At 39.1% G+C, this 12,969-nt stretch overlaps 1 long non-coding RNA gene across 2 annotated transcripts; it reads left to right on the forward strand.

Moving 5' to 3' along the window:
• The first annotated feature begins 4,632 nt into the window (after positions 1-4,632).
• Positions 4,633-12,188, forward strand: LOC144044251 (uncharacterized). Of its 2 annotated transcripts, XR_013291219.1 has the most exons (5): positions 4,633-4,803; positions 6,980-7,277; positions 7,388-7,492; positions 9,723-9,779; positions 11,271-12,188. It is a non-coding gene; the product is annotated as an uncharacterized LOC144044251 (long non-coding RNA). The 2 variants fall into 2 exon arrangements; XR_013291218.1 differs by having other exon boundaries at positions 7,388-9,779.
• The last annotated feature ends 781 nt before the right edge of the window (positions 12,189-12,969 follow it).

Below are 12,969 nucleotides of genomic sequence, written 5' to 3' on the forward strand. Positions count from 1 at the left end.
GAGAGTACAATCTTTCATTTGGTAGTATGTGCGTTTCCATAGTCCAAACACAAAAGTTTCTGTGGACCTTGAAAGATCAGTCAAAATGCTTAAATCGGCTGGCACCCACGGCATCCCTTTTCTGAAAACGTCTGGCAGTCAAAGAGTTAAATGGTTGAGTTCAACTCAGTGGCGGGAGAGGCCCCGGTGCAAAAAAATATAAAAATAAAAAATCTCTCTCTCTTTTTTTTCTTTTCTTTCTTTTTTTCCCCTTCTGTCATGGGCCCCTGTGCTGTCTCTGGGCCCCGGTGCAACGCGCCGGCTGCACTGTCGATACTTACGCCACTGGTTCAACTGAAGACTTGCATTCTCTCTTACCAGAGCGCCCTATGGTGGTTAATCAATCCTAAATAACCAGTTCAGAGGCTGAATCCTCAACAATACGAGAGAGTGCAAAGTCAGCAGTTCATTTGCATGCCATAATGAAGGGACATTCTTTGAGGACAACAGCGTCCAACTTCTGGACAGAAGCTGCATGGTTTGAAATCGTCCATGTCAAACTAGAATAGCTCTCAACCACTTTGACACCTCTCCACCAAAAATCCTTTCTGTCATGTTTGGGTTCTGTTTTCCTGGTGTGTCTCCCTTGGTCTTGTCTAAGTGTAATCCTGCCCTTCCTCATGTGAACCAATCAGCGCCCTCAGCCACTTGTGTCTTGCCCCAGGTGTGTCTTGTTGTGTCGTTAGCGTCTGTGTTGGTTCATTGTCTTTTCCCCATGTCATGCTGCCTGTTTTTGCCTTGTTGTTTCCCCCCATATTTTGTTTTACCTTGTAGTTTGGAAACTCGCTTTTTGTTTTATAGAAATTAAAATCCCTTTTTTCTTCATTGGTTTCATCCTTGCCTGGCTGTTTTTGCTCCCTGCATCTTTGTCCTCCACCAAACCGCACCCGTTCTGACACTTTCATGCCATGGGATAAGTAGTCATGACTAACCACCAGGCAAGTTAAGTTTAAGTTGCCAATCCTATTGTGACCACTCCCAGGGGACACCTGTGACATAATCGGGAGACTTCAAATAAAAAATGTAGAACTGAAGAAGTACTTTGTTTCCAGTTGACTTGATGCAGCCTTTGCAGATTACTTTGACCGAATGACTAAGAATCGACAGCGACATATTCTTTTGACGCTGCAAAAAAAAGCCCCAAAAGGCCGAAGTAAAAGCAGGACACACATGCAAAGTCGAGTGAAAGTTAAATAAACCCCACAATACTCTTACATCAGCCCCGCAACTAAGCGTGTTTCTTCACTGATGAAAACATGTTATGTTTCCTGTTCCCAGCCGCTCGTGTCTTAACCTAGTTACAAGCCTTATACAAGCAGTCCATAGAGCACATCAATTCCCAAATACCTAACATGATTCCAAAACTCTTTTAATTTGTGTTTTCATCAGCTATTCCTGGCTGGAAAATGCTCATTACTGAGAGTTTTAGCTTATTTTAGATCACTGCCTGCTTTCTTAAGTAGCACCAAGAAGGTATAATCACATGTAATTGGGCAGAATTAAGAGGGCAACCTGGCCGTGACCCTGTGTGTTTACTTCAGCGGCAGACCTACTTCAGACAGCGAATCAGCAAACAGGCCCCATGAAAGCGATGCTCTTTTTGGAGGTTCATCAGCATAATAAAAAATGTCAGAGCCTTTTGTGCGGGTCTCGGGATTTCTTTGAAAATGACAGCTGTGGCTTTGCGGTGTTCTCCTCGCATTACCTCAATTTTCACCCAAGGAAGGCGGCATGATGGAGTTTAAGAAATGACCTCACAGCAACAATAGCTACGATAAAGAGTCCTTTCTCTTCCCATTCCACACTTTCACTTCCACGGCGTGACTATTTGCTATTTTGAGATCCTGCGTCTTTTTCTTAAACAGGTTTATTGGAGGGAAAGAAATAGAAAAGAAAGTCGGGAAGCAATGAGGCTCAAGAGAGGATCATGATTCGGATTCATGAAGAGTGCAAGTGAAAGAAGAAAGGAAGAAAGGACGAGCGAGATCCACCTCTTACTCGGCTGCTGATCACTGCTAATCTGAGGATAGAGCTTAGTTAGCTGCTAATAGCTCTTAATTTTGACACCTCCCGTGGTGGAATGACTCCAACCACTCTCGGGCCAATCTATCAGCCGACAGCTCCGACTTTTAATAGCGTTGCTCTCCTTACAAATGACCCAAAGAGCTCCAGCAATTATGCTACTGTAGAAGCATATTTCAGCAAACGTGCATAAGCCCGAGTCTTGTGGTTATGCGTGAAAAACATGTTTTGAATAGAAATGAAAGCTCGAGCAATGTGTTCTGTTGATACAGGGCAGAAATCATGCACACTTCAGCGCTTGGCCACATTTGAGTGGAGAAATAGTAGCTGATCTGTGACCCACGCCAATGCCCTTCATGAATTTTTACAGGTCCTTCACTTTTAAGAAATATTGACAGCAATACAGTCAATACAAAGTGTAAAGTGAAGGGTGGGGGGTGCGATAGAATGCCCTTGTTCCACATGCACTATGACAGGATTCAATCACCACAATTTCAGGGGTGTACATTGAAGGTCACGTGCCATTAGGATTTATTCAGTCCTGAGTGAATATTTATTTATTTGACTGTAGGAAAAAACATTCTGCACTGGCCCATCAAAGAATGAGTGAATAAACACCTGCAACTTTTTCATGCACACGTCAAAAACAAATACGCTCAGGTTTATATATTTTTTTAAAAATCTATACTATTGGTCTGTCTCCATGTCAGAATGAACCTATTTAAAGCATTGAAAGTAGTCTGAGAACAACCCTGTTAGCTCTCGTAGGGACTTGAACTGTCTAATAAAAATTTTAAAAAGTAAAAAAATATATATATATTTTTAAAGTGTTGTAAAACTGTAGGTTAGAAAAAGCATATTTAGGTTACTGGGTGGAGAAGGAAGCGGAGCAACCTCAAATATATTGCAGTATATGAGTGTAGCATTGTTCATTTCTTACTAGGGATGTAACGATAACGTCAATATCGTGATATCGCGATATTAAAACTGCCACAAAATCGTCGTCGTCATATCACGATATAAAAAGCAGCACATTTATTAAAAGTCAGATTGATTTCCATTTGTGCAGTCCTAGCACCCTCTGGTGGCTAGTTTTCTTTAGTGCTGTTTAATTTTCACACGGCATGTTTTGGCCCTTCTATGTTTAAAATCCATCCTAATGATCTGATGAAAGGGAATGTAATATGCTTTGGAAGCAAGTCAATATGTGGAGGAACGCAATTTGTGCATGCATTAGCAAGTAAGTGCCTCAATATTAAGTGTTATTAGAAATTGTAGCTTGTTTATATGCATTGCTGTTATGTACAAAAGCACAAGTTTGTGTGTTTTTTAGTATGAGCTATTTTATTTTTTTTTTACAATTTTGTGAACTTTTTTATATCGCCAACCTTCCCACAATATCATGATAACATCGCATCGTGATGTTTGGATATCGTTCACCCTATTTCTTACACTACTTATTCAGCTCAGTGTTTTATTTTTTGCATCACTCATGGCTCTAAGATATTTGAAAAAGTGTTTTTAGTTGCAAGCATGATACCTGAGTAACAATACGACAAATATTGTACTACTTCTAACGTAGTAGTGCTTGTAAAAATATGCAAAATATTTCATTTTAATAATAAAACAATTCTGATTTGTTCTGATTTTCATGTTATTATTTAATTAAATGGACTTCATTTTACTTTTTAAATATTTTATTATTAGCCGTAAATGGCTTCACAAATTATGTAACCGAATGAATAAATAAAAAACACATTTTAAATATCCAGTTTTATAGAAACAGGCTATATTAATGCAACAAGTATTACAGGACCTGTGAGCACATAAATGTTCTGTGGTCCCAACTGAGATAAATAGTGTAATGGACCGCATGTGGCCCGCTGACCATACTTTTGCCAATACATGGCCTTGAAAGTCGACCACCACAAAAGTGGGACAATTTTGAGTTCAACCACATTTTTCTACTTTAAAAGTCACAGCTCTGTCTTCAGGGGTGAATTTAGTTTTACTATACACTAGTTCATGTATTTCTCTTTACACCTGTAGGAGAACGAGGAATGTTTAAACGTCACTTAAACCTTGCCTGGTGACAGTCTGAGTCTAAAAAATTTTTAATTCATTTGACATTATTTTGTATGAGAATAATTACTTAAGCCTGCTATTTGAATTGAAGAGAACGTGGCAAATGGAATTCTCAAAAGATTTCCGTTAGCCACTGTTTCTGTGAACTGCTCCTCCAGCAGATATGCTTTAAATGAAGTCTCAATAGGTAAGCTGTTCTCTTGCTCCCTTTCCCTCCTTTGTCCAACAGCAAAAATAACTCCTTATTCCTCTTGTATAAGCTGGAACTAACTTTGGTAGCGCCGAACTGACCTCAATCCTCTCCCGCTCTGGGTCACTGTCCCACTCGGTGGAGGAGGTCTTCCGTATCCTTATTGTCACAGCAAGCAGCAATCCGACATATTCTTAGCCCCGTGGCTAGTTGGGCCCGTGGTGATTATCCGTGCTATTCATACCCAACTCAACTCTTCTAAGATACACTAAAGCTCCTGTCAAGAATCTGACAGGACAAATTATCTGAAGCAGTGCATCAGCAGTCGTACTGACGGTGTTGGGCAATCACGTTCAACTTGCCATAAGCTATAATAGTACATCTTTACAGTCATTTGAATTTTTTTTTTTATTGCAAATATCTTTGTCTTTGAAGATACCTGAGGAAGAGCTAGAATCAGGACAAAGGTGAGTATTTGTGAAGAAAAGTACGGTTTCATGCCAACAGGAAGAGTGCTACAGAAGCATTAATTGCCTTGAGTGGGATGATGGCAAAGTAGAGAAGAAGGTCAGAAGGAACTGTTGTGCCTTTGTTGATCTAGAGAAATCCTATGACGGGTACCCAGAAAGGAACTGTGGTACGTCTGGAGTAGCAGGGAAGTATGTTAAAATAGTACTGGGTAGCGGAACAGTGGTGATGTGTGCTTTGGGTGCGACAAAAGGATTTTATGGTGAAGATGGGACTGCATCAGGGATCAGCTTTAAGCCTCTTCCTTTTTGCAATAGTGATGGATAGGCTGACAGTTGATATTAGACTGCACTCTAAAAACAGTTGGGTCAAAAATAAACACTTTGGGTCAAATTGAAATCGACCCACAACTTGGGTCAGTTCTGGGTCATTTTGTACAAAACAACCCTCTTCCCCGAAATATCAAAAAATTGGGTCATTTCAATATCAAAAAATTTGCTCATTTTGTACAAAGCAACCCAGAAAGTTGGGTCAAATTGACCCAACTAGGGTGTAGACTCTAAAAAGAGTTGGGCCAAAAATAACCCAATATGGGTCAAAAAGTGACTGACCCAACTTTTGGGGTTCTTCATTTATCACAAAAAACACAAAACATTTTTTTTTTTCTTTTTTTAGGGGTCAAAACAGGACCTACCTGGGTCAATTTGACCCAACTTTCTGGGTTGCTTTGTTCAAAACAACCACATTTTCGGGGGCTTGTTTTGTACAATAGGACCCATTGATCCAAATAAAATCTACATTTTAAAAACAGTTTGGTCAAAAATAAGCCAGTATGGGTCAAAAAGGCACCGACCCAAATTTTTGGGTCAACTTTTTGACCCATGTTGTTGGTCTCATTTGGACCCAAATTGGGTTATTTTTGACCCATCTCTTTTAGAGTGTGTAATCCCCAAGGACCATGGTGTTTGCAGAGGACATTGTGATCTACGATGAAAGCAGGGAGTCGGTGGATGAACATTTAGAAAGACGGAGGCATGCACTGGAAAGGAGAGGAATGAAAATTAGCATCTGTGTAATGAATCATTTTATGGAAGACTGATGAGTTCGTGTCTCATGTGACAAAGTGAACAGCAGGGAAAACTTGGACGTGGGCTGAGGAATCCAAATACAAACACTGAGATAGTCAGAAGATGTAGCGATACGACAAAGGATCTTGTCATCTCGTCAGAGACAGCTGGCTGAGTGAAAGGATCATCGGATGGCTGAAGACTTTTTCCTTAATTTACTTTAGAGTTACGAAATTGTAATGTGTTGAGTGACTTTGTGGGAAATCAAACCACAGGAATGTGTCCATTTAGATTCCTGATATCCAGGTCATAGTAATCCACAAAGGTTACATCCAAGGCAAATGGACATTGTGATTTTTGAAGATCACTGTCAATACCATAATAACGAAGCCTTTTGGATTAAAGATGAATCGTCTTCAAAAACCAAGAGGCCAAGTTACCGTCTAATCACCGTTGGTGGATAACCACAGTAGAAGACTGATAAAGCTTTCTTTATAAAAAGCCCACCAATCTGATGTTTGACCTAAGATACCTCAAATACGTATCTCGCGGCTGACTTAATTGGCCGCTTGCTTTTATACACTACAGCAATGTAGCCTTTGAAGCAGTCCTCACAAATTAGGATGAGTAACACTAAAAATATCGGAGCACAGGTGTAAGGTTTGATCTCATCTACTCCAAAAATGTAATATTATAAGATTAAAGCTGTAATATTAGAAGAAAAACGTCAGAATTGATTTTTATAATTTTAGCATTTTTTTATATTGTGAGAAGAAAATGTAGCCTGAATTTAAGTCATTAAAAAAAAAATAAAAAAATTTAAAATCACTTCTCATGCAAAAAATATGACTACTGGTATTTTCTGGAAATTTTAACTTAATCTTGAAAAGTGCAGTTTAATAAAATAAAAAAAAGTGCCTTTATGCTTCAAAAATACCTTTTTTTGTAAAACAAAAACAAAATACTTGATGACTTTGTTCCTCCAAAAATATGACTTTATTTATCTTGAAAAAAAAGATGATACTTTATTGGGGGGGGAAATCAGACAATTCAATCTCATAAGACTTTGACCTGATTCTCATAGTGTATACTTTTTTGTTCTTTTCAGCGAACACTAATGCTCCTTCGGAAATATTGGCAGTCATTCAAAATGATTAAGATTCTTGATCAATAATCAGTCAACACCTCAAGAAGATAAATTGAGAAGTGGACCAAGAATCGACATCCCAATCATCCATCCATCAAACTCCCCTTGATGAAGATGGACTGACAAAAGTGGGGTTGCGTTGGTCCGGCACAGATTCCGACAAAATTCAAGCAAACAAAAGGAGGAGAGAGACAAGCGAGCACATATCTTTGCTTGTCAGGAAGCGCCAGAGTTACATCCAAGGTCAAGCATCCTTCGGGTATGACTGTACACTTTATACATGCTCTAACTTAGGATGAAACTGAATCCAATTATTCTTCCATATTTGGCGCAGCTCCTGATCTGTCATTGTGCTCTATTGATTTCCAGTCCATCATACATCTTATCTTTGCAATCCTATTAAGGCACCTCATGCCCTCGTAAAGACCAAGGCGATACGTCAAATAAAACAGGGAGGCTCCTGCTATTAACCCGGTGAGTGTACACTTCTCAAAAGTACTAGTTCCACTTAGAGAATGATGTTCTTGCGAGGAATTCCAGAGGTCAGAAAGCTCCACCACTGAAAGTTAACCTTGGCAAAAGATTAATGAATGGAATTCCTTTCTGTTCTACCGTGCACTTTTATCAGCAAGAGACAGCAGCATGCCAAGAAAGAAAAAGGCACAGTTGAAAAAAGACAAAGAACTGTGTATATATATATATATATATATATATATATATATATATATATATATATACAGACGCTCCCCTACTTACGAACATTCGAGTTACGAACAACGGTACATACGAACATTTCTGCGCGTACAGTATGTCGAAAAATGTTCGGAAAGAAATGCTGTAAGTTAGATTTTGTATTGCGCGTAGTGCTTCTTCCCACCGCTAATACCGACGATTGGCGCTGTGAGAGCTCATTGGAGGCTGAGCAACGTGGCGAGGAGGAGGAGGAAGAAACGCCGGTCCCCATGAAGCAGGAAATAACTTTTGAAGCCGATTCCAGCGACGACGAAGAATCTCTCATGATATAAAATGCTCCTCTTCCTCCTCCTCCATCATCTCCTTAAGCATCGAGTACATCTTCCAAAAGTAAGTTAAACTTCATTTTATTTATCTTATTACATACATGTACATACTGTGTGTGTGTGTGTGTGTCTCGCTCTCTCTCTCTAACATACGTAGTACAGTACAGTACTGTACGTATTCTCTCCATTTTATTACGTTTTTTTCAGTACAAACCAATGCAGGTTACTTGTACAAGCCTTAAACATACTTATATAAACCTTCAATATACTTATATAGGCTTTAAACATAAATTATAATACAAAATATAGCACTGAAGCAACTTACGAACAAATTCACCTTACGAACGATCGTCCGGAACGTAACTCGTTCGTAAGGTGGGGAGCGTCTGTATATATATATATATATACATACATATATCAGAATCTTCATGTTGCTAATGCTGAATATGCAAATAACAAGAATGCTGGAGCTAGAGACTTGCCCATTGCCCAGAATCCTTTTTTTTTTTGTAGAAAGCATGTGTTGTATTGGTAGTATACTCCTACTTTTTACAAAACTACTTCTTAAAGTTCATTTTAAAGGAGAAATAAGTGAACAAGGTATTCAGGTTTAAGCAATGGGCGTCACACAAACTCAACTAGCATCACATCATCATATCAGGTTGAATGTCTTTAAAGTTGCACAAATTGGCACAAAACTTTCACGGTTAGATCATGCGAATTATTAAAACATGTAAAAGGTCATCATAGGATAAACCCTGAGCCAATGTTTTGCTGCTTTTGCGGCTCTTTTTATATTGCTTAATTTTAGCAGACTTATTATGAAACAGTGCCATCTGTACAACAAGAGAGTAGTGCGAAGGCCAGAGATTGGAATCCAGAAACATTTTCACAACACAAAACACAATAAGTTTTGTGAGGAAAGGTAAGAAAGGAATGGCTGTCATTATCACACTAGCGCACCCTCTGACACTTTGCATTACCTTGACATCATAATCACAAGGAACCTGGTAACAGCCAGTCGCTTATCTCACTATGGGGCCTGCAAGGACGCACATCACAAAAGGAAGGCTGAACAAAAGATGATGAACTGCACTCTCCTTCACGCTGACATCATCATGGACCTCTTTGATTGAGCAAGCACACCACGAGGCCGCGTGAGGTGCCGTCAATACAAATCGGAAGTCAACACGTCAACTTGGCATTGTGTCACAATTGGGATAATTGCTGAAAGTACAGAGTTAAAACTCACAGATTTTTCCTGTATCTGTAACAGGAGTGGCATGTCCAAAGTTGAATAAAGCAATAAAAGTTTCTGTAATGGGTGTTTAAAATAAATAAATAAGTAATCTTATTAAATTTTTTCATGTAGATTGTAATTTTTTTAATTTTTATTTAATATTAATAAATTAATGATTCAATTAATTAAATTACGTTAATTGAATTTTTAATTTTAATAATTTACACTTTAATTATTTTATTTTCATTTCATTTATTTTTCCTATTTAATTATTTTTATTTTATCTTTTATTTTTCTTATAGCATTCTGTAAGATTGTACGTCATAAAAACATAGTAATTATATAACTATATGCAATGTAAAAAATAACACTTTTTTTTTTTATTCACATGAATGGACATTGGGCTGTTCCTTCTGACGTTCACACTTTGGCCACCTGGGGGCAGTATAATACAGACATACGGCTATCCTGTACACATGAAGGGGATGGTCACAATTGCTCAGTAAGTCGCAGTAACAGTTGTTCTTTGCAGAGGGTAAACAACATATGCCTGTGACTTGTTTATTATTATTATTATTATTATTATTATTATTATTACATGTTTCTTCACGTTTACAAACAAATACACACGCTTAAGGGCAAAAACACCGCGACACTAAGGATATTTGTTAGTCTGTCAAAACATATTTGCACAAAAGTCAAAGCCAAAAAGTCCAGGTAGACAAAGCTCTTGAATTGCATCCCACCAAATTGTGCATGTGTACCCAAAGTTGTGGCCGGCGAGTGCATGCCACAAAAAAGACGATGGCCACAAAAGAGGAACGGCATGAATAGGATTCAAGCTGGAGGCCGCGTTCAAGGACAGACGCTAAATTAGTTGCTCTTATAAAGGAACACATTTGCATTTTAATGAGCCATCTCATGGCTGTGACTCAGGGAGGAGATTGTAGGAGATATTTTCATATTCCATTTCTCATGTGGCCATGCAGCAGAAACATATAAGACCGTACATCAATTGCAGGAAAAATGTTTGAGAGTGGTGCACTTTAATAACTATATATCTTTTTACTTTAAGGATGTTGCTATATTGAACTGTAAATAGGATAGCAGGTTGCTGACACTGGCTATTCACGTATTCTTTTACTTATAATTCATGGACGACTGAACCTGTATATAATTTAGTGCTTCTGTGAGTGGATCTGCTTGGCTGCTCAGGTTGCCGTCCCCTAAATTGTACATATACAGTGGTGCCCCAACTTGGAAGTTGACTAATGAATGAATGAATTAATAATGACTATTGTTAAGTACCAAAATGACCAGTCAGTTTGAAACGCTTCTTGGCACTCTTGCACGGATACTAATCACAGGAGAAGATAAGTGCCTTGGTTGGACTACGACACTGCTGTCTGTTGATTGGCTGTCGGATAATTCTCACTTCTTTTTTTTTTTTTTATCAGAAAAAGAAATGTATAAGTGCTCTTTACAAATCTTTTATCAATGCTAAAAATAGCAATGATTTATTAAGTAAAATATATGATGGCTGGCACAGGGACATACAAAGTTTTGATTTCAAAATAAGATGGAAGGAATGTTCACAGCTTACATATTTAGTTACAACCAATGAAAATCTTTGATTAATCCAATATAAATTAATGACATGAATTTATTAGAGCAGGGATAAAACTCATAAATTTGGTTCATCTTCCCTTCCTACTTGTTTAAAGTGTCGAAGAAGCGATTTTGCTTATTCATTCATGTAGAAAAATACATGAAACCTGGATTGATATACAGGATTGGCTTTTTTTTTTTTTTTTTTTTGGGAGAGCTCAGTATTGATCATTTGACATGTCATCATCATTGTTCTCCCTTTTTTTTTTTTTGTATGTGGATGTGTGTTTGTGCGTGTGTGTGTGTGCGTGTGTGCGTGTGTGTGTGCGTGCGTGTAAAAAAAAAAAAATCCCATACCATTCACCTAAACCGAACACTTCAAAAGTCGTGGGGCCGCCAGGAGACCCGAAGAGGGACCAAAGAAAAGAAAGAAAAGCGAAGCCCAGCACCGACCAGACACCACCCACCGGGCCACTAACCAAGGTCCTTCACCAACCCCAGAGACATTTAAATTCCAACAAATCAGGGAAACCTCAAGGGCCCAAAGGAGAAACTGAGGAAAGGTAGAAAGGACAGACGAAGCAGAGTGAGATCCACAGACACCAGCCTCCACCGATTCAATGACCTGAGGGAGAAACAGATTGTGTCTGAGTTTCGATAGATGCTGGTGTGGTGGATCTGGCATGCATGAAAATCTCCACCAAAGAGGGGAGCCGTCGACCCCCGCCAGGACAGAGCAAGCGCAACACCTCAGGGCCCCCCAGGCCGCGGCAGCGCCAAAGGACGACCCCGGGCCCCGCAGGGGCCACCGGTCGGAGACCAAACCCAGGAGCAGGAGCGCCCCCCACCTCAACGCGGCCCGCGCCCCCAACCCAACGCAGCAGGACGGGGCACTGCAGGCCCACCAGGCACCCCACCGGCCCACAACCCCCGCTCCCCCAACGACCCCCCCACGACTTGTTTCTAACAAGTATTGTATGTTTTGAGTTTTTTGGTCATGTCTGTGATGTCTGTTTTTTTGTGTGTTGTGACGGAATTATATTTGTTTTGTTTACATAGACCTTGGTTTAGCTTGTCTGTCAGATTGTTGTTGTTTTTTGTTTGTTTGTTTGGTTTCTTGGGGTTGGTTGGTTATGTTTGTGACGTTTGTTTTTTTGTGTTGTGACGAATTGTATTTCTCTTAGCTAGATAGTCTTTGGGTGTCTTTTGTTTTTTGATGAAAAAAAATGAGAAATTGGGTCTTTTTTATGTTGTTGTGGGTTTAATGTAGCTTATACATTGGTATTTTAATTTGTGGGTTAAATATGAGTTGTCATTATGAATGAAAAAGGTGTTGATCCAATAAAAAAATTAGTAAAAGAAAATAATTCACATTTTGTTTTTTAAGAGGACAACATAAGAGCACAAACACAAATGTATTGCTCTCTTCTTGTACTGTAATTAAAGACCCTATAAAGTGGGGTCACAGATTTGCTTGTTTCCACAACATGCAGCAAACACGACCACAGAATTAGAGAGAGAAAAGAACGGCTTGATTTTCTCCATTTTGAAGCCTCATTTTATAAACTTTTTTTTATTTTACTTAATCAAATTTTGCAGGTTTGTGAACAACACTCTTCTCTGTGGTGTATCAAATTTACAGGACATTTATTTTCATTTTTCAGTGACTTTAAGAGACACATGCCAAGAAGTAGATTTGCATTCATTGTGGAATTTATCGGCATCTGCTGTAACATTTCCTCAATTTATCGAGTCAGTGCTCCTATTTACATGCGAGATTATATAAAAACCGAGCTGATTCACAGCCGGAGTGACTGAAAGCCAAAAGTGTCCCTTTAGAGAGGAAAAACCGCTGCCAGCCCCATGAATCATAAAAGTGAAAAGCTCATCCAGCTGTCCATCCACTCCGGCAGCAAAAAAAAAAAAAGAAAAGGAAAGAGAGGACAGGAAGCGAGGGAGAGCAACAACAGCAGAGGGCCTACGTCATGGGCGAAAGAGTAGCGAGACCCCGAGGGAGCGAGGGGATAAATAAAGGAGTGCAGTGAGGTGCGTGGGTAATGTTACAGTGCGTCTCTCTGCTGCTT

This window comes from Vanacampus margaritifer, chromosome 2, assembly GCF_051991255.1.
Source record: "Vanacampus margaritifer isolate UIUO_Vmar chromosome 2, RoL_Vmar_1.0, whole genome shotgun sequence".
Classification (NCBI taxonomy): Eukaryota; Metazoa; Chordata; class Actinopteri; order Syngnathiformes; family Syngnathidae; genus Vanacampus; species Vanacampus margaritifer.